The sequence below is a fragment of the Mustela putorius genome, unplaced genomic scaffold (assembly GCF_011764305.1).
Source record: "Mustela putorius furo isolate JIRA1106 unplaced genomic scaffold, ASM1176430v1.1 tig00000224_pilon_pilon_pilon, whole genome shotgun sequence".
NCBI classification, from domain to species: domain Eukaryota; kingdom Metazoa; phylum Chordata; class Mammalia; order Carnivora; family Mustelidae; genus Mustela; species Mustela putorius.
In genome coordinates, this window is record NW_025421321.1 from 27967358 (window position 1) to 27994258 (window position 26901).

General features: G+C 40.2%; 1 long non-coding RNA gene across 1 annotated transcript in view; it reads left to right on the forward strand.

Annotated features, from left to right (window-relative positions):
• LOC101687561 overlaps nucleotides 1-26901 on the forward strand; it is a 507478-nt gene that overhangs the window by 334106 nt on the left and 146471 nt on the right. The window contains exon 2 of the long non-coding RNA XR_006606038.1: nucleotides 450-614. This is a non-coding gene — a long non-coding RNA (uncharacterized LOC101687561). The remainder of the gene's footprint in view (nucleotides 1-449; nucleotides 615-26901) is intronic.

Genomic DNA, 26901 nt, shown 5'->3' on the forward strand with positions numbered 1-26901 from the left:
CTTGTGCAGAAGAGTGATTTGCAATCTCCTTGCTTTTCATTTCAAGTAGCATCACTCACTTTAAGCCAGATATTCAGGCCTCTTCAGAAGCCTCCAGGGTGAAGGACAAGTAAGAAGAAGCTTATCAAATCTTTTACAACGGGGGCCAACTATACCTATTGCAGCAAACTTGTTAAATCTTTCTGTGGTATTTTATTTTAAAATCACACATTCTTCCTTTTATGTGACTAATAATGAGGATTTTGCCACAAGTTTCACAATCCCAATGGCTCTTTTTTGGTTTTGCACATTTAATTGGTCACTCCCCAGGTTAAAAGCTGGGCCAAAATGACTGAGGTTAAAGGAGAGGAGGTTTTGCAAGTCCTTCTCCTTCGAGTTATCTTCCCTCCTCTTTTATAAGCTCAGGTTGCATAACTAAATTCTGGTATTTTTTTCTTTTTCACTCACAGGGACTTACCAATTTGGGCTTCTTCCAGAGCTGAAAACCGATTACAAATACAAAACAGATTTCACTACTGGACTTGAATGCCATATAAAAAACAAGATCTTCAAAATAATTGAAAAAGGTCCTCACCAAAGAATAGATGGAATGTGAATGGCAAGATATCAAGGAGGTAAGTGGTAAATTTTTAACAAAAACATGTTTGTTATGTGGTCAGGTATATACAAATTATGTTTCTAAGCTGAAGGTAACATTCTTTCTCAGTTAAGGGTCAGGGCGGGGAGGATCATTTCTAATTAAAAATAACATACCAGATGATCCATTTTCTTTTTTCTCTGAGTCTGCCCATCTAGCTATTAATTATAGAAATATTGTATAATACTAGACTCTTTCTAAGGACATCATTTTAGAGGAGCAGTATGCTTAGTAAAGGGACCGTCCTCCACAAAAAATACTCCCAAAGACGTTTACCAATTTCTTGTGCTTCGGAAATTGTGGAGCACCATCTTGAAAACTTATCTCCAGGATGACAAGGGATCAAATTAGGGGCAAAGAGCAATAAAGCTCTTAAACCTTGTTTATCTTGATGTTGGGAGAAAGAAAAAATAAATAAAAAGAAAGAAAATAAAAGAAAGGAAGGAAAAAAGAAAGGAGAAAAGGTGTAGTGGGCTCTCAAGAATATACAAAAATCATCTAGGGAAGGCCCCTGCCATCTGCCATTTTAATTTTTTCCATTGTGAAAAAGTAAAGGAACATATAGCTATAGATAGGTTTATAGACAGATTGTGTGTGTGTGTGTGTGTGTGTGTGTGTGTGATGTGGTCTTGATTTTTTCTCTCATCTGGCCTATTAAATAGTTTAATGGCATCATCTATTTGTCCTGCCAGGAAACATCTATAAGTTGGTGGATTTCTTTCTTGGGCTTTTATTTTGAAACAGAATCTGAAGAATGGGGCAAGGATAGAAGGGGAAAAAGCCATGGTGCCCTATTCTCATGGGGAAAGTGGTGAGCTTGGGACATAGCTATGAAAGGCATTCAGTTCCCCACAGAAAAGAGGCAACAGTTGGGGTGGATGCCTGAGGTGGACATGCGAAGGGCTGTACTGAGCAAGGATGTAACATGAGGATTTGAGGAGGTGGTGGAAGTAATTTTGAGAGGAATGATAGGGATTGAACAACGAGCATGTGAGCTCTAGAGGGGTAGGGTATTAGAAAAAGAGAGAAGGCGTGAGGTGTTGATAGAAATGGCTATGGGCTGTATTCTTGGATCTCTGTTTCCTCAATGAATGAGTAAAGGGTGGTATCTCCTAATTTTAGACAAATTGTCACTTTGGGTCTGAACAAAGGGCTGCAACCTTCATTTCATTCATAAAGCAAATATTCCACTGGGCACTTTGGCAGTGGGATTTCTCTTTGAATAAATGATAGCGTCTTCTGAGTGCCCAAACCTCAGCTTAACTACCAGATTTCCCATTCTCTTAATATGGCCAAGTTTGTAAAGAGCAAATGTGAGAAGCAGGTGTCCTGAGCTTTAGCCCTGGTGGAACTACTAACTAGATGAATGGACTCTAGTCATTCATTCTACATAACAGTGTGCACTAATTATGAACATAGGACTTCGGAGTCATACAGATTTTGCACAAGTTACTTAATCTTCATTAAGCATTATTTCTCATGTTTATAATGTTGGGGCATTAGAAGAATCTCCCTCATTGGCCTTTTTAATGAGAGAATATAGTAAAGCTTCACAATGATGAATTCAATCAGTTTCAGTCATTATTGTTAGAGTTCCTATTATTATTCTCAGGGTGGCAGGGTTACTAATCCCTAGTCTTTGGTTTCCTCATCTTTAACATGGGAGGATAAGATAAAATTTTCTAAATGCTCCTTTCCAGTTCTAGAAATCATTTCTGTAATTCCTCAGTTAAGAACACCAACCACAAAAAAACAGCTAATGGTCAATGAGACAACTTTTTCACCCTAAATCTCTTAGAAATGTTTGTGACTCCATTTAAAATGCCACATCCTTGAGAGCACCCAAAATTTCACTTAAGGTGGGCTTTACCAGCTTCAGGATCTTGTTTAGTACTGCTTGCACACTTACTGAGTAAGAAGAAAAGAGCAGTACTTCTTCTCTTTCTGTCTATAGACTACACTCTGCTTGAAGTTTTCATGATTTACCCACTATGTATGGGGATACTCATAGGAGTTTTGCCTTTCCCAAAAAGTGTGCTTTTGGTTTACTTTTTTTTTCCCCTCTCCTCCTCTTCTTCCCTTTTTAAAAGATATTAAAACCCTAGTTCTTCTGTGATATGAAACGGACTATCTCTTTCAAAGACTTCTGAGCTGTTTTTTTTTTTTTTTCCTTTTACTTGATTTTCTTGGTAGGATCTTGCCCACAGAAATGTAATCTTGATAGACTTGTTGATTGGTCCTAGAATATATCACAGTCCCTAAACACATGAAATTAAAAAAAAGAAAAAAGAAATCAACATTGTTCTGAAAGGAAGGTAGTTAAAATTCAGAAAGAGAGATTCTTTAATTAACTTAATAAAATTACTAATGGAAGCATTTTAACTGCTAAATTTAATTTACTTGTCAAGATATCAGGCTACAAAGAGGAGGGAAGAGTAGGAACTCTGCTTTCCATTATGATGTACTCTATTATAGAATAAATTTGCTTAAAATGAAATATATCACCAAAAGCCATCAATGACATCTTAATTTGGAACAGCCAGTTGAAAAGTAATTAGACTATGAAGCAATCAGTTCTAGTAAATCAGTGTTTCTCTTTACATAAACATACTTCTCTCTCTCTCTCTCTCTCTTTTTTTCTATTTATATACAGGAAAGACTTTCAGGTAGTAGGCAGGCAAAGATGCTGATTCTTTTGGCTGTCGGTGTTTTTACTTTACATTACCAAGCTGTCAAAACAAAATGTTTTATGATGGGTTTAAAAAATGTATAAGCATCTGATTTGATTTAATGTTTATATTTATATGTTGAACTGAGGAGAGTTTGCTTATCATAGGGGTTTAAAAGATTTACATTTGTCTGCTTCTTACTTCCAAAATGCTTTCCAGATCCACAGGCAGCCCTGACACCTTACTTCAATGAATGAGGCTCAGTCAAAAATCAAACAAGAGCCTTGCTTCTCCCTGCAGGGTCCCTCCTAAGTTACACAAATAAAGGTGGCGAATGTGATTGCTAATGATACATGGATGGGGGTGGACGTGGGAGGGGTTAAAATTATCCTTTGTTCATTATCTCACAGTTCACCATTAGTAATTTCTCAAAATGTAACAGATCTTCCTAGAAGTATTTGTGCTTATTATTATGAGACGTTAACAAGGGGGATGGGTGAAACAGAAATTAATCTGTATTCCATCTGATTTTGAAAAGTTAACCTGATTTAGCTGAGGAGTCAGGAATCCCAGTATCAAGAGCTTTGGTATATATTTATATACATCTTTTCTGATCACCTTGTTAAACCTCTGAAGAAGACATTTTCAACTTCAATTTACAGACATGGAAATGGTGGCCCAGAGAGGTTAAGTGACTCGTGGAGACTGCAGAGGTAGTTAATGGGAGAGCTGGGGCTAGAATGAGGGCTTCTGGGCTCCTGATTCTGTCTCTACCACATCTGCTTCTGATGATGGAATCCCATCTGTTATATATGGAGGGGAAGAGGTGTGAGGAAAATAACTAGATGAGATATCAATCACTCAGCAAAATATTTATGAAGGACTTCATTCAGATATTAGGGGAGTCACCATTGTCACCAGCCCTGAAAAATCAGAGGGAATGATGAATGATGCCAAGGAGAACATTAGCTCAGAAGACAGAGACTACCTGGCAATGTCTTGCTTGTGTTTGTGTACATTATTCTCTAGTGGAAGAGAATGGCATGGGAGAGGAAAATAAAGGACAGGTTTTTAGTGAGGAAAATAAGCTACACCTTGTTATGAAGGGAGAAATGTGGGGAAGCCTCTGAACCAGTTCCAGGCTGTGCCAGCATGCAAATCACTTAACAGTATGCAAATGACCTCACCCTTCTAGACTTAATCATTTCCATTCTCTCCCCTGCCTATTTAGAAATGTGATCATTGATAACAACACCACAAGCTATGATTCCTAGTTGGGTAACACATTGGGAAGAAATCTAATGTGTATGATTCAATGAGGTTATTAAAACTCATAATTGTAAATAGGCGTGAAGTAGCCTAAGACAGTATAGTCTAAGTGCAAAAACAAAAACAAACATCCGTTGCTCTGTAGCAGTGAGAGAACTGAATGGAGCACAGAGCTACAGGTACCCTCTGCCTCTAGAATTCTAGTAAAAATACAGTTTGTCATCCCCAATGGCTGCTCGAGATCTGTGTATAACAGGACAATTGCCCTGGGAGTGGAGAAGGCAGGAACTATATAAAAATAGACAGAACAACTTAAAGTTAGCAAAGAAAGATAAGAAGCACAAAAGTGGGAAATGAGATATTGCTAGTAAAAGAGGTTAAATGGAGTAAGGAGGTCTTTTATAAATGTATCAAGGAAAAAAGTGATCCTCAAGAGAAAAAAGACCAGTGAATAAATGAGAAGAGGAGGGTGTAAAATTAATGACGGCTGAGATATTGACCTCCTGCTTTAAGTCAGTTTTTAAGAGAAAAATTATTAGAAAATTTGGACAGCTGGAAGGCAATGATGACTTTTAAAAATAGGTATCGACAAAGAGGATGAGGGGAAATTTAGAAAAAAAAAATAAACATTGTGGCATATACAGATCGTAGGTTTCAGATAATATGCTTCCCAGGGAATTAGATTTCCTGCCTACTAACTAGGCACAGGTATGGAAGAAGAACAATACAAGCTAAAAAGATGTCAGAAATTCCTCAAAACAAATGTGTTTCATATAACAATAGAATAATGGTGGGGCTGGCTGGGGGAGCAAACACGGGATAGGCTTTCTTAGTTTTGTATAGATGTTTGACATACTTGGTTTACCTATGTGGCAAGTGAGTTTTTTAAAAATTTGGGCAAATTTTTTCTCTTTTATTTAGCAAGAAAGGAAGCAAACTCAATAACCCATGTTAACTACTGTGTATTATGTACAAGAGATACTGTTATTGCCCCATAGGAGAAAGTTGGGAAAATGATGCAATTCCTAAAACATTATACATTAAAAGGTTGATTAAATATGTACATGAAATTGGAAAATTTGGAGTGCATTGAAAAGAAAAACTTCTGAAAGAAAGTTTCATATCCTAATAAAATTTTCAAGGTTAAATCTTCAAAATCCAACTAATTCATAGGAAGTTGTGAACTACTTGGGAATAATCATTTAGGGAAGTTTTTGTTGACATTAGGTAATCATTTTGTGTTAGTATGGGAGTTTTAAAGAGAGAGTTATTTATTGGAAGTACATTCACTTCTTTTTTAAGTTTTATTTTTAAGTAATCTCTACACCCAGTGTGGGGCTTGAACTCACAATCCTGAGATCAAGAGTCACATGCTCTGCTAACCGGGCCAGCCAGGTGCCCCACGGATATGCATTCTTAAGGGAATAATATCTTGGAATATTTGCCTCTGAACAGTTTTACTCGCATACCTACATGATGGGCTCTCTTATTGACAGATCGTAGTCATTGGCTTCTTGGTTTCTCTCATTTTCAGTGTCCTCTTTTCACTCTTCTTCAGTAACTAAAATCTGGGATTTGAGCTGTACCATTCCATTGATCACTGTATCCACACTGTAAGAACTCTACAGCACCTGCTTTCAAGCTGCTTATAGTCATAAGTCAAATGCATGGTTCATTGACAAGTCACCACCACAATGAGGAAATGTAGAGGAGTCTGAAGTCCTATGCAAAGGAATGTGGCAGAGATGAGACTTGACCTCCTCCCTGAAGAATACATGAATTTAGATACATGGCACAAAGTGGGGAAAGAGAAAACTCCAGGGACTGCAGCAGTTAGAACAGAGGTCTAGACAGAGAAGTCCATCTCACAAGGGGCTGGGAAATAGATCTTTTCTGGTTAGATTCTTAAAAGGCAGCAGGTGCATCGGTGATGTGGCAGGGCTGTTTGTAATCTGAAGAGCTGAACACAAATCACTGCTCTGACTTTTGGAAAAGTCATTTTATCTCTTTAATGGTCATAGTCTCCATTTATAAAATGGGTTCATTACTCTCCTGCAAGGCTGCCCTCCTGGGTGCCAGCCAATAGAAGAGTCATGGGGTGTGATCAGCTTCCTGTTTTTCACCCTACCTTCTGCTTTGCTTTCACTGGAATTCTGTTCCTCAACAGTTATTTTGTACCTAAGAGGCATCTGACTCCTGGCATAGTGCAATTAAGGCATTTCCTTTTGCTAATTTATGGTTTCATATTCCTTCTAAGATTTTTAAGCAGTATCAATGTTTTCTATTAACTTTTAATATTTTATTACAGTCATTCCTAAGTCGGGTGGAAGGGAGATAACCTGCTTCCGCATTGGATTGTGATTGTGAAGTTAAGACAGAGAATTTATGCTGAGTAAAGGGAATATTCCATTCCATCCAGAATGATGGAGACTCTATTTCTGATAACTAGAATAGTGGCATATTGTGAGTGCAATGTGGGTGGACATAGCTGATTCTTCTACATAAATCAGACCCCAAATCCAATAAAGGATGTCAGCCTTCATGACTGAAAGTGGTTTCTGAGCACTAGTGAAGAAGGGAAGAAGGGGCAGAGGAAGGAAAAGGAAGGAAGATAGAAAGTGAAAGGAAGGAAGGAGGCAGAAAATAATAAAGAAAAACACATAGGAAATCACATTTTTAAAGAACTCATTTTGAAGCTATGCTAAAGCCCTTGGGCAAAATTGCCCATGGGGCAAAAGAGACCTTTATTTCATTTTTCAATTTTTTCTGCTGTTCTTCTCTACATTCCTCTATTTATAACAACCTCGCCCTTCTCTATTGCAAGAATAGGTGAACATTTTTGGTCCATTTTTTTATTCTTTTCATTGGTAATTTTAATAAAGTCATTATACATAGAAAATTCTCTGTGAAATACTTTTTTAAAATGCATGGTATATTAATTTATTCAGTAAATATTTATGACCACTATGAATTTCTGGAATGAGGTATATATTAAATCATATAAACATGAAGCAAACATTTACTAAGTACCCACCGTGTGCTAGGCTTTGGGCTACCTATACAAAACTACAACAGTAACAACAAAACATAGTCCCTGCCCTCATGGAGCTCTAGAACTATATATGCTAGAACTTTCTATACTCTAGAACTTAGTCCTAAACTCCCAGAAAATCAGATTAGTTTAATGTGGCAATGTACATATAAAAAGAACTGAAAACTACCTGACTAAAAACTGAGGTGCTGCTAATAAGTAACAGATAATGGTAAAAAGTATTCTTCACTTACAATCAGTGTTTTTAGGAATAAATAGTTATTTTCTCAACTGGCTATTATACAGTATTTTTAAAAGGTTACTACCATATTTCAGACAATCGAACCTATGGCTCAAAGGACATAAAAAAATAAAATTGCGTATGATTCAGTAAGCAATAAATATGAAAAATGCTGCAGACTGAAACTTGTAGTAGTTGGCCAAAGCTATACTCAGAGGTGAAGTAATAGCCTTGAAATATTTCATTTCCTTGGGGAAATAAAGGATAATTATAAATGAATTAAAAGTAAAACTCTAGAAACTAAACAAATATAAAATTATGATGAAGTAAGTAATAAAGATAAAATAGTGAAAGAATCAGAAATTTAAAGATGATAGAAGTGATTAGTCATCTGTACATATTAGCAAAAACGATTTTATTTATAGAAAAATATGTTTATATTTATTATAAATTTATATATATTTATATATTACAGTATATTACTTATTAATTTATTTTGTACATGATTTTATTAATTGATAAAACCTTGTCAGTTTTAATAAAGGGGCAGAACCACAAACAATTAGAAATGGGAGCATGAACTTTAGAATGGATTCAGGGACAATAAAAATCATGAGAGTGGTGCAAAGTTATGGTCCAATAAGTTTGAAAACCTCAGTGGAATGGAAGTATTTTGAAAGACTGTAAATTACCAAAAATATGTAAGAATAATTGAAAAGAAATAATTAAGGCAGTAGACAAAATGAAATAAATAACTAACCAGCTAAATATAATCTCAGTGATTAATGTATTAAAAGTATTAATACTAAAACAAATCCTGGGAACTTCAAAAGCCAATTCATTTTAAATTATTCCTAAGTATAGGAAAACATAAAAAACGACCTGATTTTACTATGGTAGCATTACTCTGGAACCAAAAATAGAGAAAGGTAGAAATATAATATAATAAAAAGCGTCTCTAGATCTCCTCCACTTAAGTAGTTATAAAAAATGACTTACGTATGACATAAAATAATTCAACAGGTCATAATATGAATGTGGTCTTCTCATCATGGTGGGTAGGCTCAGTGTGCATTTGAGAAGGAAGTAAGGAGGTCATTTCATTTTTTTAATTTTTATCAGAAGAGGACTCAGTCTTGGGAAAGTGGCAGGTAGGTGGAGTAGCTTTATCAACACTGTGACAGAATTGAAGATCACAGAAACAATGAGACAGAATATGTCTTCAGGAAGTGATTTGATTCTGGATATATTTGCTTCAATATAGGGACTGGGGTTAAAGTCATGGAACAGTCAAGCTTTATTAAGCTTTATTTTTTATTACTTCTTTTTCAAAGATAGCATTTACTTCACTAAAAAATTATAAATCAGTGTTCTGTATTAAATCTCCAATATAATGGTCCATTTGGTAGGCACTGTGTGTGGTTCAAAGAGGTGAAAGAAATTTTTAATTGCCATAAACACCGTGTGAAGTGGGCACCTCCATTGTATTTGTTAGTGATCTGGTTCCTTCTCTTTCCACTGTATCATACCCATTTCTAAGGTCTAGGTCCCTCTTCTTCCCTCCTTCTCTGTCCCCTTCTCTGTCTCGCTCTCTCTCTCCTCTCTCTCCCCCCACCCCCATGTCTCTGATTCTTTGTATTTTGGGGGGAGTTTGGTAAGAGGGGCCTTTGTCAAAAGAAACCTGAATGGCACCCTCTTAGAGAGGAAAAAGCTGCCTTTAAGTGCCATTCTTAATTTATGGGTAAGAGCTGCTACTGTACCTGTGTGAGGTTCCCACGAGAGTTTCACTAAATGTGTCTCTGCCAATACCAATGACCGAAAGAGACCTTCCATTAACTTCTGAATTAGCCAAATGGGACAGAGCTTAATCTAATATGTGTTATTTCATTTTCTAGGTTACTTGTTTTAAAGGAAATAAAGTATACTCATAGGCTGTCTAAAACCGTCCTGGGAGATGTGCATGGAAGGACTCCATCTAAATAGTATCGGCTTCTGAGAAAGCTGGGTGCGTGCCTGAGGGCCCAATTTAGCTTGGTGGATGCCTTTCTCACAGTAGGCAAAGCAAACCCCTAATTCCAAAGAGCTTTGAGAGAAATTGCACATTAGTGAGAATGATGCGTGCTTGTGCTGAAGTTTTAAGAAGCTGTGTGTCAAGGGGCTTTTTCCTGTATTGATACACCCACCCATGCCTACTCGAATTCTGTGTGGAGGTCACATTCCTCCCAGTGACCACGATCTCTCCTCTTTGGCCTGGCATGACCAGTGCTGAGAGCAACCTAGCCATTGTCAGAAGCAGATTAGGAGCTTGTTCTGTAACACCCGAATTCAGACTGGCTTCTGAGGAGGCGGAGTGGTGTAGTGGAAAGGGAACCAGAGTTCCTGCCTAAAGACTGAGTTTCTTTCTTAGCCAAGGGAATAATAGTAACCTTGAACACAACTCCCCCTGTGCCTCAGTATCTTTATCTGTCAAATGGGGATAAGATTTGCTCTGCGTATTTTCCATGATTATTATATTGATCAACTGAGATAATGCATATAAAAGTGTTTGCAAACTACAAAGCTCTATAGAAATTGAAGTTATTTTTAGTGTGATATGGCATATGGAATGGTCCAACAGGTTTCTGAGATCTTGTAGGTATCTTGGCAATGTCTTCTTGACTCTCTAGGATTTTCGTGAAAGCAAAATTTGCTAAACAGAGTTAGATGCATGCAGCTCTCTCTCTCTTTTTATAGCCATCCTTCCCAACTGCCAACCCTATTCATGGGACTTAGGAATGTGCCAAGGTTAGAAGACTCAGACATGGGGTGTGAGCCATAACTTCTAAATCAGTTCTGGAAGGATGCCAGACCATCAGTTTAGAGAAGTGATTTGAGTGTCTTCCTGAGGACAAAGAATTACTTAGAGAGTGTATCTTTCAAGAACATGTTATTGAAACTTGGAAAAAAGAGTTTTAAAACATGAGAACACTAGTATTAAAGGCACTCTAAACCAATTACAGCATATTTACTTGGATTTCAGTGGGCGGGATACCCTTTTCATTATTTGCAAGCTTCAAGAACATTAGAAACACTTCACTGAAGACAATGTAATATCCAGATCTGAAGTAGGCTGTTTTTTGTCCATTTAATCCACTTTCTTGCTTTTACCTTCTTTGTGAAGACAGAAGAGCACTTATATGTTTTTAGAATGCACAATGTACCCTGAGTAGGCAGTGTACTTTTGGATAGTTAACGCCCTTTGTCCTCTGAAAAACATACTGTGTTGTCTTAACCTACCCTGGGATTCCATGGAGTTGCTGTGTCGGAATAGGAACCATGAAAGGGACAGGTTTAGACCCCTGAACACTTAGGACAGAAAGGCCTTATCATTTCCAAGTGCTTAAAGATCATTCTCCATGCTTCACGGAGAGTTTCCTTGGAACCATGGATAAAAGATGTGGATAAAAGGCTTAGAGGCCTGAGGGAGACGTATGTTCAGAGGTGCCCAGTATTTTAAAGAATTGTTATCCGCAAGGCATTGACTACCTCAGGCTAATGCAATGGCTTTCACCATTTTAGTGCCCTTTAGACAGATGACGGTTATTGAACAGAGAGAATATCTGCCTTTTTTTCCTGGTAGCTTCTCCGTATGGGCTTGACGTGAGTTTGGGGACTGACAGAGCACAAGTTAATCACTGCATATTATCAAACTGTGGCCCTATTCCTCATGCCAATCAAAAATGCCCAGTCTGTACAGCCTCTTCCTTTGAATCCTGTTTTTCTCCTGCTTCTCTGGGGTAGAAGACCATCCCACTTAGGAGGACCCCAACAATCCGTTCTGCCACACAGTGGTTCATGCCGTCCTGTTTTATCCCAGGCCTTACATCTGCAGTGGTACCTGGTTCCGGCATCAACACTTGATTCTGAGTCCTTTAACACTAGGATGGCTGGGTCCTACCTTCTACAGTAGCTCCCCAGAGACAACAGTTGAACTGAGGGGGCCTCTGCCAAGACTTCTGAGTCTCCCTTCTCTGTTGGCTCTCCTCCTCTCACTGAGTGCCTCGTCTGCATTTGATTCCTACCTCTGCTGTTACAATCTCTGCGACTTTAAGCCAACGACATCATGCCATTCCAGACAGATAACTCCTCATCTTCTTAGACTGGGAAGGATAACTGCTATAAACATTCAGTTTTCCTTATTAAGTGATTATAGCAATGACTGAAACACAGTAAGGTCAAAAATCTGAGTTGGTTTCTAGTCAGTAGCAGGTGTCCCCCAAAAGCATTCAAAGACCTCAGCTGATGGCAGCTTTGCTATTGGCAGCACATGGTTTCCAGGGTCACAAGGCATCCAATCTCAAGAAGAAAGGAGACATGGGGAATCTGTACTCTCTTCTTAAAGGCGCTGGTCCAGAAATGGCACACATCACTTCTCAGTCTGAAGTATTGACAGATACTACTCATCAAGCCATGTGAGGGGCAGGGTAGCCGAGAAAGCCACATCCCAGCAACAGCTCCAGAGTGAGGGAAGAAGAACATTTTAGTGTTTGTGTCTGCAACACACAGCACTTTGGGCCAGGTTACTGGGGCTATCATTGAATGCGGCTGGTACGAGCATGGGCTAAGTTTGAATTTTCTTCTGCCACTTACTAGTTTTATGGTGATGAGTAAGTAACTAAACAGCCCTTGGGGTTCAGGTTCTTTGTCTTTAAATGGAGATACTTTAATACTTAACTTGTGGGATTATTGTGAGGATGGAATGAATCAGTTCCCATAGGGCTTAGGAGAGAACATGGCACCTATAATCACTCAATAGATGTTAGTGGTTCAGTCAATCTTCTGTGAGTTCCTGTTAAGATTCAAGAGTGAGGCTTGTGGTAGATTGGGGTATTTATTCCCTTTGTGATGACTCATGAAACAGGGTGGTTTGTACTTCACAACGGCTTTAATAAAAGCAATGCCCTTTCCCTGAAGTCAGAAACAATCTGAAATTCTACATGCAGATTCAAACTAAGAGAAGAGGAAGGGTAGAGGGAGAGAGACAGACTTCCCATGGGCCTGAATAAGCCTTTCTTGGAACTGTGCTGCAGTGGCAACTTTCTACTTGGTCTTCGCTCTTCCCACTTCGCTTCCCCTTCCCAAGGTCAGACCTGTACTGTGCTCTGAAGGCTCTCCCTGCCTTCTCCAGCTCCCCACCCTTCTTCCTCTGCACCATTTCCTCTACTAAACTCTCACGCGTTATTCCATTTTGACATCTACTTCTTGGAGAACCCAAATAACACTCTATGTATTCCGCATAAATGTCCTCAACATAAAATGAAGCTCTCCCTGGTTGTCCTTATGGAAACCACAACAAACTCTCTCTCTGGTTTTCTGTAACACTACTTAATATAAACCTCATGGCAACATCTCATTTATGTGGACAGTGGCTAGTTTTCTATGACAGGGCTTCCTTCTTTAGGGTATAGCCCGTAGAACATGTGCAAAGAAGACAGAAAAAACCTGTCCTGCCATGGTTTTAATGCTTTTAGACCGAAAAGCCCTCCGGGGTGGGTCAGACAGTGCCTATGATAATAAAGCAACAGGGGACGCGTGAAGCAGCACCTGCTGGCTTCTCAGTGGCAGCATGTTTTGGGCAGCGGTGAGTGTGCATCTGCCTGGCACCATGACGACTGTTGGAACCACATATAGAAAGGGCCATTCCCTGCCCTCACAGTGCTTACAGACTGGTTGTAGATGGACAGTTCAACAGGCAATTGCAAATTCTCATGGTGGATGCTAGGTGAGAATAAATTCTGGGTGCTGAGGAATTACAGGAGAGAGCCTTTTATAGGGGGGAGTCCGGGAAGGTAACCTGTAACCTGGGGAAGGTAAAAGCTGAACTGGGGGCTCATCAGAGTTGCCTAGAGGTTGAAGGGAGGTGAAAAGCAGCTGGTGTCTGAGTTAGAGGGCATCACAGAATGGGGAACATCTAGTCAGTCCTTCTGGGTAGCTGGTGGGCTCGGCAGGGGCCTGGAAGGTGGACAAGGGCCAGTACTCTACAACGGAGAACTGTAAAAACTGCTATAATACAGTGGGATGGCTGCCATCCTAGGGCCTCAGACAGCATTATGCTGTCGTCCCCAGACAAATGGACATGGGCTGAGTGTCTCTTAAAGCCCCAATGTCAGAATGGCTTAATGGAAATGATTTAAAAAAATGGGAAAATATTAAAAATGTATTTTTCAACTTTCAGTTAGCCACCTCTTGGTGGCTCAGTTTGCTGCTTTCTGTAAAAAGTAGCATTTCTTTCCTGAAATGTATTATGAATGTAATCTGAAAATGTATTCATTAAGCTTCAAGGAATGGGGTATAGTTTGGGGGATGTGACCTGACACTTGATAATACCATCCCGGACTTTGTTATGATTTCATATTCAACCAATCCTTTAAAAAATCTTGAATTTCATCATGTTCCCCTTTAGCATTTATCATTACATATGATGATGAAGAGTCCTGCTTCTTTATCTCCCCCTTTCGTTCTTCCTTTTCTTCCTCATCTTTTCTTCCTACTTCATCACCTTCCTCTCAACCAAGTCCTGAACAGATGGTTTCTAGCCTTGGTGCCCCCCGAGGGTGTGAGAAGCTCTTTGCTCTGTCTGTGCTTCCCTCACACCAGCCAGGGCAACCATATTTGACCATCACATTCCGAACCCTTGGCTTTCGCTGGAACATGGGTTTTATGCAGACCGGAGTTGGAATAGTGTCCCATCCTGTTGTATGGACCCAGTATCTACCCATTTCTCTCTCTCTCACTGCTCCTGAGAACAGCCGGCCCCCATCCCGGTTCTAGAAAATGTCTTGTAATACGTCGTTCCGTGGAGCAGCTAATAGTTCCTAGTTGGCTTTTCCTACCTAATGATATTGGGTACATTTCTGGCTCCTTCCTCATGTGGCCTTTCTGATAAGCTGACCCAGAATGGCCTTTAAAGTCCCTGTGGGAACTTGCTGCTGTGAGGAGGCCCCAAACAGTGGGCTCAGATCCTTGGAGTAAATCAGCCTCATTAGACCAACCCAGAATATGAAAAACTCTGTTAATCTGTCAAAATATCGAGTTTTCAGTGACATGCTTTTAAAATAGCATGTACCTTATATATAAAAATATTGTTCCATTTCTACCTAGCTTTCCCAGGAATGTATGTATTATGTAAAACAAGACCCACCTGTATAGTTTCCCAAGGCTCAGGGTCCTGTTACTTCTACTGTGGCTTCATTCCTCCGCTACTGAAAATAAACGTGTGAAAGACTTGCCACACGCCGGGATATTTTATTTTAAGCTAATTGGACACAAATAATTTTAATTTGGGTTATGATCCAAGTGAAGCTGTAAGTGAACTCCTATTTTAAGCCAAATCTCTCTCTCTAAGTGACCCCACCAAATTTTTTTCTGCCATTGAAGAGCCTGCTCCTTCTCACCCTCTTAGATTCTGCTAGCACAGATATTCTTTAAAAAACAGGTAGGCTTCTCTGGGCTATGTGGTTCTTCTTTGTCTGCCTGGTGCTGTTGAAGGGCAAAGGGCATTTGAAAGCATTGGTCTTCACATAATGCTACCACCTTGCTCTTAGCTTCTTCCATCACCACATGAAAGTTGCTGGTAAAAAACACACATCAAAGAGCGAGTCCCATTGAAAAGGCGAGCGCTACCTGCTGAGCTGGCATTCAGAGCCAGGGCTTTTGTTTCAGTGGCGACTCTGACTCTCCTCCACCGAGTTTCCTGTTAACTCTGGTGTGGGTTCCGACTCGCTCTGGATGATATTGGAGTGTGTGTTTGTGGCGCTCACTTTTAATCAGTGCATTTGAGTTTCTGAAGTGAGAACTTCTTTCTACAGCAGGTTGAAACTTTTGAATGGGAACATCATGTTTGGCTGGATTTGAACTTAGTCCAGAGATAGCGTTTTAAATCTGGGTTCCCAAACCTACCACACATTTCAGGAAGGGAGATTTTCCTTTAATTTTTTTTTTCTTTTCTCCCTTTATTGATGGTTTGATAAGTATGCTCATCTTTTGGAGGGAGAGAAGCTCCTTGAGAGGGATTTATGTAGGACTATGGCAAGAGGCAGTGTCTGGCTCTTTGCATCCAACTTGGTTCTTCCTGCCTCGCCCCCTCCCCTCCCTGCCATTCTGTCTGCAGAGCGTGAGGATTAACTCTCAGCTGGCTGAGCCACTGATGTGCAGCCAGTGGGCACCTGCTGCCAGTTCAGAAGGTTAGGTTGAAGTGGGCAGTGCATTACTCACAGAGACTTAGGAGTCTCTGAAAATGTTATAGAAATCTCTTATTCGATTGCCCAGCCAGCTACAGGCGGTAAGCAGGATGCTCTTCTGCTCTGTCCTTGCTGATGGGCCATCATTTGTCCATCTTGAGTGACCAGGTTTCCAGACCACCATTTGCTTAAGTGACAGTTAGTCACCCCATTAGGTACAGTTGTGAAGTAGACAAAGCAGGACTTTCCAAACTTTTCCTTGGTCCTCTCTTGCTCTCTGCTGTACTCCATCCCATCTACCTTCAGACCCACCTTACTCTGCAAACAAAACAAGTTCATATAGGCGATAATATTGTAATAACTTTGTATGGTGACAGATGACAACTATACTTAGGTTGGTAGGCATTTTGTGATGTATATAAATGTTGACTCTCTGTGTTATACACCTGAAGCTAATATAACATTGTATGTCAACTATGCTTCAATTAAAAATTTAAAAAACGAATGCTCAATTTTAGAGCTTTGTGAACTTCAGTGCAAAGCTTAGCTTGTCCTCTGCTTTCCACAGTTCTCTCCATGGAACCTTTTCCTGTCTCCCAGTCCCTGCCCTGCACTCCTAGCAGAGCATTGCTTCCATTTTTACACATTTATGTACACTTATGAGGAGTTAAAGATTGAATTAAGGAAAGAAGTATACTGCTAGGATGTCTTTGAAATTTACCAGTTCTGTTCACTCATTTTATAAATGAGGGAAATGACTTCCGGGGTGGTTATAATCCTTGACCAACTTAGGTTCTTGACAGAGACAACATTAAAAACCAGGTTCCCTAAAAACAAACAAACAAAAAACAAACAAATAAACAAAAAACAACAACAAAACAAAAACAACAACAAAAAAAACCAAATTTCCTAGAGTCATCTTCCTGTGTATTTTTATATCACCTACACAAAAATTTTTATATCACCCTACACAAATTATTTTGGGGAGTCAAACTTTAATTTCATGTTTGATAAAACTTATCAAACCCTATAAAGGAGCCTTAAGTATAAGCCATCAGATGGAGAGTTTGTGTGCTCATAGGTGCAGTGGCAGCTTCAAGATCCTCCCAGATATTGAAATTTCGAAGTATAGGGGTCCACTTGCTTTGTCCCTGAGTGGAGGCATCCCTGGTGCTTCCTCTGCTTTTCTGCAGCAAGCATCACAAGCATTTGCTACCTAGTTGAAGTGCCTGTATTCCATGAGAACTTAAATCAGAAGTAGCTTCTGTCTGCAGTGGTTATTGTGCCTCACGAGAAGATTCAGGGCTCCTGAAAGAGCATGAGAGAGCATGAAGTCCTCCAGAAAACCTGCAGTCATCTCCACCATACCACATTGCACCAAGTATATGCAAACCTCTGAGGTTTCCACAAAGTTTTCCACCATTTAAATCTCATTTCTTTAAATTGAATTTCTTTCCGCATCGATTCTACACAGACCCTCATTTCCTTCATGATATCTTCATGAAACGTCATATCTCCAACTCCTGGATAGCAGTTCTGATAAGAATGGCTACTTTCTAGTGTGGAAGAAAAAGTATCATTAGAATGTAAACTAATCCAGCCTATGTTGTAGAAAGACATGCAGCTTTCCTGAGTGACAGAGGAGTTCCTTTGAAATTTTTGTTGCTATTCCTAGGGTGAATTGTGCACATAATGATCTTTCCATACATATTCATATAATGCTCTATTAATTTATAAAGCATTATAAAATACATTGTTTTGTTGGATCCTCAAAACCAATCTGCCAAGTAGTTGAAGCAGTTGGAGCCAGGATGTTGAGAGTTAGAAAGGTGGAATCACTTTTCAGGATGGGAACATGAGTCTACACTAACAAGTTTTCATCTTTTGTAAAGCAGTTACTTGCTGGAAAACCGAATTGCCACAGTTAAGTGAGAGCTGTGGTTATTGCACTACTCTTACTGCCCAGCAGGAGGCAATAGAGTTAAAGTTGCCTTTCCAGTTTCCACCTAGTTTTCAGGGAGTATTACCTTCCCTCCGTAACTTACTCTCATTACTCAGGTGTTAATTTCCCTCCACTTCAACCCCTCCTAGCCTCCCACTTTATTACTCTTGATTTTTGATTCTTCTTGATTTATTCTTCTTCTTGATTTTTGAAGTGGAAGGGTGGAACTGATGCTGATGTGTACATTTTGCTTGATATTCTGCGATCTTCCTTCATTCAAAAATATTTAATCAGCTTCTATGATGTGCTAGATCCTACTAAGTAGCAGGGTAGAGATATAACATTGAACAAAACAGACACATTTCCTGCCCTCATGGAGCTTACATTCCTGGGGTTAGGGCAGATTTTCTATCACTTAAGGGTTTTGCTTGCAAGCAGTCCATTTTAAAATTGGTTAATTAAAGCACGTGTGTGCACGCACACACACACACACAATTATTCACAGAATCAATAGGAAGTTCACATTCAGAAATGGGCAAGATCTCAATGAGGCTAGGCAGCAGGGCAACACGAAGTTCTGCAGGAATAGTCTGGGTAATGATGCATGCCACTGCCACTAATGCTTAGACATTTGGTGCTAATGTAGTCCCATTCTCAAGACTTTTACCCTGAATTATTTCTCAATTATCCTTGTATCTTTGTTTTACTTTCTTAAGATTTAAAACCTTGAGTAGGAATGTTAGGTGTGGAAAGGGGTAGCTGAACTCTTCATAGCTGTAGTGGGAGACAAAACTCATCCTTTCATCAACACGCCCCTGTTATTATACCTCAAGCATTCTATTCTTTTGCAATTGTGAAGGGCTATGCAAATCATGAAAAGAGTTTTAAAATATTATACAAAGTGCAACAGGAAGCCACTGAAGTGCTTTAAGGTAGAAAGTGATATGGGTCATTTACATTTAGAAAAAGAAATTTCTGTGGCATTTTGGAAAGTCTAAAACAAACTTCACAGCAATATGCTTTCAACAGACTTTTGAAAACCATCTTTTAATTATATTTAAATTATAATTGTTAAAATAATACATGCATATTGTATTAATTTAGGCTAAGAAATGCTAGTTGTTGTAACAATGCCCAACTCCTAGAGGCTTATTTTATTTCTTATTCACATAAAGTCCAATGCAATTGTTGCTGGTTAACAAGTGGTCTTCAGTATGATCCTTTTAAGAACCAAGGCTTTTCCCTCTCTGGTGGGACTGCTCTCCTTTTCAGCCTTGGATTCTTTTATTGGAACTCTGCATATAGACAGGAGTCAAGGAAAGAGTGAGGGTAAAGGATCGTGCGATAACATTTTATAAGCCCGGCTTAGAAATGCTTCTATTACTTCCTCTCACAGCCCATTTGCTAGGACTCAGTCACATGGCCATTCAACTGCAAAGGAGCCTGGGAAATATAGCCCACATGTCCAGGAAGTGAAGGGAACAGGTTTTAATGATCACATAACAGCCTGTGGCATATAAATAAAAACTTAGAGGGACGGAAGTGTTATAACAACAATAATTTCTTTCCACCATCCTAGTCCCTTCCCAGTCCTTTGAATTGACTCATCATTTTGACAAGATGTGACAGTGAAAATGACCCTACACTTAGCTCTATGCAACATACACATTGTGAAGCAGGAGGAATTCTACATTTCAGATTGTTAAAATAATTCTGGATCAAGGATCCATAGTCCAATGAGTTATGTCATCAAGGTATCCCTGTCACCAAAGAGTGGGGTTTGTGGGTCTCCGCACCAATCGCATTTTGAGCTGGGTAGTTAGTTACTTCACTTTTATTTGCTATTGGAGGCTGTCCCATGCACCTTAAGATGTTCAACAGAATTCCTGGCCTCTATCCACTATATCCCAATAGTTCTCCTCTCCCTAGCTTTGACAACCAAAAGTGTCTCCATTGTATATGTGCTCTGGTGGGCAAAATTACCCCTCACTAAGAACCATTTTCAGAGAGGTTGAGCCTGGGAGACCTAGAGAGAGGAAGGTGGATCTTGGTACTGTGTGGGTCACAGATTATGGCACCATGGAGCTTTAGGTAAGAACCCTCACCCTACCCCTCACCACCACCCCTGCCACCTTAGCCCGAGTTGTAGAGAAAGATGAAGATGTAGAGGAATAGCGTCAGTGGGGTGCTTCAGTGTAAAAGACTGTGTTAGGTGCTTTATACCATCATCTCGTTTTAGGATCAGTGAGTAGCTTTTTTCCATGACTCCTTCCATCCTCTGTGTCTCACCCCTGTCACATCTATTGGACAAAAAGACATGAGAATACTTAAACAGAAGTTGGGCATTTGGGACAGAGGGAGCTGAGTGTCAACTTAATTTACTTGCTATAGGCCCAAACTTAGCTTTTTGTTTTGGGGTTTTGGGTTCTGAAGTGCAGCCCCTGGTGGATAAAGATTGACTCTACATCTCTGATTGAGCTGCTCCATGAAGACAGAGATATTAAGAAAGAATTAAGAATGAAGACAAGTATATTGATCTCCCTCACCAATCTCGTCCAACCAATACCTCTTAATCACAGAACAAATTGGAGTCCTGGTAAACTACTTTAATGAGCATCCATTCTATTTCCCAATTCACATGATTGGAAGGGAAGCTATCTTCCTCCCGCCCTACTGCTTTCTCTTTGTGTTGTGATTCACTCATACCACATCTATATTTCATCTATATTTCATATACATGCATATATTTTTTTTCACATTTTTATCTGTGTTTTGCCATAGCACTGGAGGTTTATTATTGTAGATCATCGTGAAGCACCTGAATATTTTGCAAGACAATGAGCCTCTAGAATCTAGGTATCCCAGGAACTAATTTTGTGCAGCAAGAGAAAAAAAAAATAAGAAAAGAAAAAAGAAAACAGTAACTATACATCTGGTTTCTAGACAGTATTAGGATGGCATAACTTGTTCCTGTCTGAGTGAATTCAGTGGATTTGTATTATACAGTGCCTGCTTAAAATGTGTAGCCAAATCAGAGCTGTTCTTTAAATTAAAAACAAACTCCATGGCTTTCCCAGCATTGAGTGTGTGCCTCCTATTTGCAGCTCTGTTCAGGTGAAACCAACTCTTATCCCAAGAGGGTGGGCAGACAGGAGAGCTCTTAGTGCACAAGCATAAATTTCTTCCTCCTTCCAAATGATATTTTATAAAATTGTAAAGGAAATTGACACCCTAAAGTGCCTGGGTAATGCCATGTCATAAACTTTGTGCTATAAATTGGAGAGCTGGGGTGGGCTTGTGTTCTGAGCAGCAGGCTGCATACCCAGAAGCTGGGTGCAGGTTTCCAGGTCTGTTTCTGGTTTTGTGTCACCCAGGGGAAATCAGTACTTTTGTCAGGGCCCTGATTGCCCATCTCCAAAGTGTGTATATACACTTCACTCCCTCCCCTTCTCTGTCCCCAGCCGTACCTTGCATTATTGGTATTCAGAAAATAGATGAGCCAATGTTTATGAAACACTTTGAAACTCTAAGTAAAATAATCTTATGCAAGCCTAAGTTGTTATCAACTGTATTGTTATCCTTATCATTACAATGTACATGCTGTTGCATATTTGCAAATTACATACAGTAATTATCTGAATACATACAGTAATTCAAGTACCATCACTAGTACTTGACATTAGTATTTCATAGCAACTTGCGGGGTAATAAATAATGCTGGGATTCTTTCCCTTGACACTTGATTATTTGTTCGGGGCTCAGAATTTGTTAGACACTGTAATTAAGAGAATTTTAAGCCGTATCTTCCAGGGGCTTTATAATCTGACATTATTTCTCTGGCAATATTCCTGTGCTATAAGAAGTTCCCAGGATGCTGAAACTGCCAGCAACATTTGCATTCACTTCTTCAGTTCTTTCATTTTGTAGATGAGGAAACCAAGGCCCAGGAGATCACGTGGCTCTCTCAAAGCTGTGTACTTAGTTCAGGTGTTAGAACTGGAATTCAGGTCTCTGGATTTCCAGTTTAATCCTTTTTCTATTGCCCTTTACTACTTGGGAAAGGCAGAATAGAAAATTTTTTAAAAAGGGAATAGAAAAGCATGTTGTTGGGCTTGATTATGAGATTCCCCAAGAATGATAGAACCCCGTTTTGTTAGGAGTCTGGAAGCCTTCTCCAAGCACAACCTAAAAGAATAATTGACTTTGACAAGAAACATGAAGTTAGAGGTATTGATGGCATGATTCGACGACTATAGGATGAGTTTCCCTCAAGAGCCATGGCATCATCATCTAGTGTAAAGTCATACACCTCGAAGTTGTTCCCCTGTCTCTCTGGAAAGAGAGTGGATGGGGATGGGCTCCTTTCTGCTGCCTTTATAGCTGGGATGTAAATGAAGACTGTCAATTCCTGGTACTTAATTATTGCTTTATAGAGAAGACACACTAAAGTTAGCTATTGATGATGGTGGAGGTGATCATTTGGGTGGGTCCCAGTGGAAGAACATGGCAGCCACACTACTGCCTATGAGGCAGTGATTCCTGCTACTGTGTGGGAACACTTACAGTTGACAGATATTCTCTGGTGGTTCGTGGGCTAGTCTTTCATCATATTAATATTTTCTTCCTAATACAGGACTGTTCCTGGCATGAATAATAATGTGCTTATGGTATTTAATGTAACTCAGACAATCCCAGTTTGATTTGTTATCAGCAGCAATCTTCCCATTGTTTCTGAAAGGAAAGATCCTTCCAGGGAAATTTCCCATTTTTTTCTGAAAGGAATGCTTTCTTTTTTTTTTTTTTTTCCCCCAGTCACTCATCAGAGATCACTTTTGCCTTCAGTAAGCTGAATTTTAAACATAAAGGCTGATTTTTGGTAGGGAGCTCCATATTATTCCTGGGAACATGGAAGAGTTAATTATATAGTATGACACTGAAGTTGAGTGTACTGTTAAGAATACTACACTAGGAGGCAAAGGACCACGAAACTCACACTGACCTACCTAGCAAGTACTTTTGTAATATAACAACTCACTTAACATTTCAGGGCCTCACCTTTCTCTTCTGTGAAATGACAGAATTTGATTAAATCAATTCTAAAGCCCCCTCTAGTCATAAAATTACAGGAATCTAAGTGAATTGAAAATTGATGGTACAATTTAGGAGGAAGCTTCCTGGGATATGGAACTTCTAGAAGATGTGATTGCAGTTCTTCTGGAACACATAAATTACAGTAAATGACCCAAGAGTCAGAGCCCTGAAGTATCAAAGCTTCCAAGGTATGAGAGAATAGCTTTATTTTTATACTATACCCGATCCACTCTTTCCCCAGACATGACAAGAATATTTTCAACCGTACTTATTGAGTGATGACATAACAAAACATTGACCATCACAGAGGATCTCAGGGTTTCTTTCACCATGCTACAGAATGGCAGGCCATCTCAGGAAGAAGGGAAGGAGAAGAGAAATTTGAGGGGAAGCGGAGAGAGAGGAACTGAGGTGTAGGCTTGTTGAGATGGGTGTTTGCTAGTAAAACAGCACAAAAAAATCTCTATTTGGTATGATTGAAAATTAATAAAGCTGATTCTTACCTGGCTAATGAGATCCATCCTATGTTCTTATCACGTCATTCCACATACATCAAAGCAAACAAACGAACACTGAAACCTAGTAGGGTAGCTTGCTGATCTGCCACCAACCTGACAACAGAGACTTTGCCCTCATGAATGGGGACCATACAGTGTAATTTTTCACTGTGCCATGGAATTCCTATGACACAGGGTTTCCCTTATTGCCCAGTGCCACCACCAATAAGGTTCCATTGTGTGTGTGTGTGTGTGTGTGTGTGTGTGTGTGTGCCTCTAGCCCTGAGGTTTGAGGAATTGCAGTAGTTTAGGGAAGAGATGTCAAGAAACCTCCGTTGTTTCTGCAAAGCCATCTTAATCATGCCTGCCTCTTTTCTTTGGGTTGATTTACATAGCAGTATGACATTTCATCATTAAGGAAGCAGGTCCCAATCTTCTGTGTCTTTTTCTTGGCTTGTCTGGCAAGCAGTTCTCTTTTGCAAGCTATGAAATCCTTAAGGAGGACTTCCTGGCAAGGGAAAAATCCTCAGTCATCCAACAGTCTCTCACTTTTCTATTTTAAATCTTGGCCATGCACATATGGTTGGGCATGTGTGTCTAAAAATTTCTTCCACATTGACTAACTTGAGCTATTTAATAGATTGTGCTGGCCGTGGGCCTCTACAGCAAATCCTGTGATGCTCATCTCCCTCCCTGGGGAGGCAGGAGACCGCCTCATGCATTTGCCTTTGTGCTTTCCTTGTAATCTCCCTCTCTGGCCCTGTTAGAGCATGAAAGTTAAAACCCACTTCTTTGCTCATTTTCTTGCAGTTAACATTGTCTTTGCTCTCCTACTTCCAGCAGAAAAGTGAGATCTCCAAATATCTTGGTTAATGTCCCAGCAAATGCACTTTCCCTAGGGCTTTGCTAGGGATGTTCTAACTCATTTCTAAGGACAGGAGAGCTTGAGAATATTTCTACCCTATGCTCTTTAAGGCCTGATGGTGTGTATGAGTGTGTGTGTGTGTGTGTGTGTGTGTGTGTGAATTTAATGTATCTCAACCTTAACTTTTCCCCAAAACTTGTAATCCCTTATTTCTGACAGTCCCATGCACAGACCTGGGTCTGATTTGGTCCTTAGAAATGATGGTTGAAGTGAATTCGAAAAAAGAGCTGGGTCTGGCAACTTTTCTCCTTCTCACAGTTGTAGGGAGTGGGGCCAAAGGGACAGAGGAGCAGGGTGGAGGCATGCACCCACAGCTCATCTCCAGCTGTGCCTCTTCTAGGCATGCAGCCCAAACCCCCATGGTTTTCTCAGCAATTTAGCAACCCCGAGAAGCTGGCAGAATAATACTCTGTGATCCAAAAGAACGACTGCCCTGCCAGAAGGTGAAGAGTTCTGTCTTCCCCAAAGAGGCAGCTCCTAAGAAGACAAAAAACAATAACAACAACGATGCCATCATTGTCATCATGATAATAATAAGAATGTGGGAGATGGGCGGTAGATTCATAGCAAGTGGTTAGAATGTTGCAGAGCTCCCCTCCTCCCAGCTCCCACCCCCTGCCCCTAGGAATCATATACATTGTCACATTCTGTGCCTGGACGGCCTGGCCCTGTCTTAAAACTCAGTGCTGCTCTAAGAGCCGTGATATTATCCTCCTGCTGGGGTGGCCCCAGAAATTTCGAGTTTTGTTGAATGTTAAATATGTCCCCTGAAGTTTGTCACGAACAGCGTGAAGGAATAAAACTCCACATGGCTGGTATTTGGTAGATCTTCCTCCCCACTGAAATCACAAGCCCTTAAGTTAAAAAAGAGTCCGAAGGGTACATGGTAAATGGGAATATCAGGCTTACCTTCTCAGAGGGGTGCTTCGGCAGTGCACATGGTTTCCAACTTTACATAAAAATAATGCTACTCTAGTCAACGGGAAGAGCATGTTGTCATTTTTGGACTCCAGACAAAGGCAGGAGTAAACACACATTAAAACGGAATCCCTATTTTTAACTTACCTTTCTCTTTCTAGAAATCACATCAGAATCAGATGACACATCCTACTGCATATCTTTGGGGCTATAGCAGCTTCCTAGCAGAATTCACAAAAACCATTACTTTCCCACTGCTGGTCAGACGAATAATATCTGAAGGCACCACCAACATTTTCCTTGGGTTCTGAGAGCTCAGCTGTGTTAGAAGTTGTTGATGTGGATATCATCGTGCATTTCATGGCTCTTGCTTTATTGTGATCTCTGGGAGGAAGGTATGTAGGTGGTGTGTCCCCCTTAGCTGTTTCTTTATTTTGTGTCTGTAGTTGGGTATTTCTGTATCTGATGTGCTGCTTAAGGGCACCAGCCCCAAGATCCTCAAAACACAGGGCATCACTGAAAAGGGGCCCACACGTTTGTAGATCAGCAGTTACAAATGGGACTTGGGGATCCACTGCCCATGGTGCTTCTGCTGTCACACGTCTCCTACTCCTCCACTGAGTGGAAGGAACACCCAGGGAGCGAGTCTCAGCATTCCTGCCATGCTGTTTGGGGTCCGCTCCTTAATAACGAAGGCACAGGAGTCTGAGCAGAAGAAACAAACACATGTACGGAATCAGTGAGAGGCTTTGCAGATCTAGCCAGGTTAATGCCTAATCGTCACATGCCCTCACTCTGTACCAGGCCCTGTTATAGGGGCTTTCCTTACATGTGTTTCATGTTACCGCTTTAGGCTTCAAGACTGTGCTAGAGGCAGGAAATGTTATTCTCCTATTTTACGTGTTGGGAAAACTGAGGCAGAGGATGACTATGTAACTTGACTAGGTGACAGATCAGTCAGACCATCTGCCACCAGAGGCCAGACTCATAACGTGCTCTCTGCTGTCTTCATGCACCACCTCTCTTTTCACCAGTGGAAGAAGCTAATACCTTCCATGTTAAATGCTAACATGTGCCATCTCTTGACCACCAAGACCTCAAGGCCATGTTTCCATCACAAGTGGTACACGAGCTTTGATTTCTGTTTTCCTTTGTTTGCACTGATCCTCACTGCTCATTTTCTAAGACCACCTTGGGGCCAGGAACATTCTTTTTTTTTTTTTTTTTTAAGATTTTATTTATTTGTTTGACAGACAGAGATCACAAGTAGGCAGAGAGGCAGGCAGAGAGAGAGAGGGGGAAGCAGGCTCCCTGCTGAGCAGAGAGCCCGATGTGGGGCTCCATCCCAGGACCCTGGGATCATGACCTGAGCCAAAGGCAGAGGCTTTAACCCACTGAGCCACCCAGGTGCCCCAACATTCTTTATTTTTATTTTTAACACTCGCCTGAAAATACATAGATA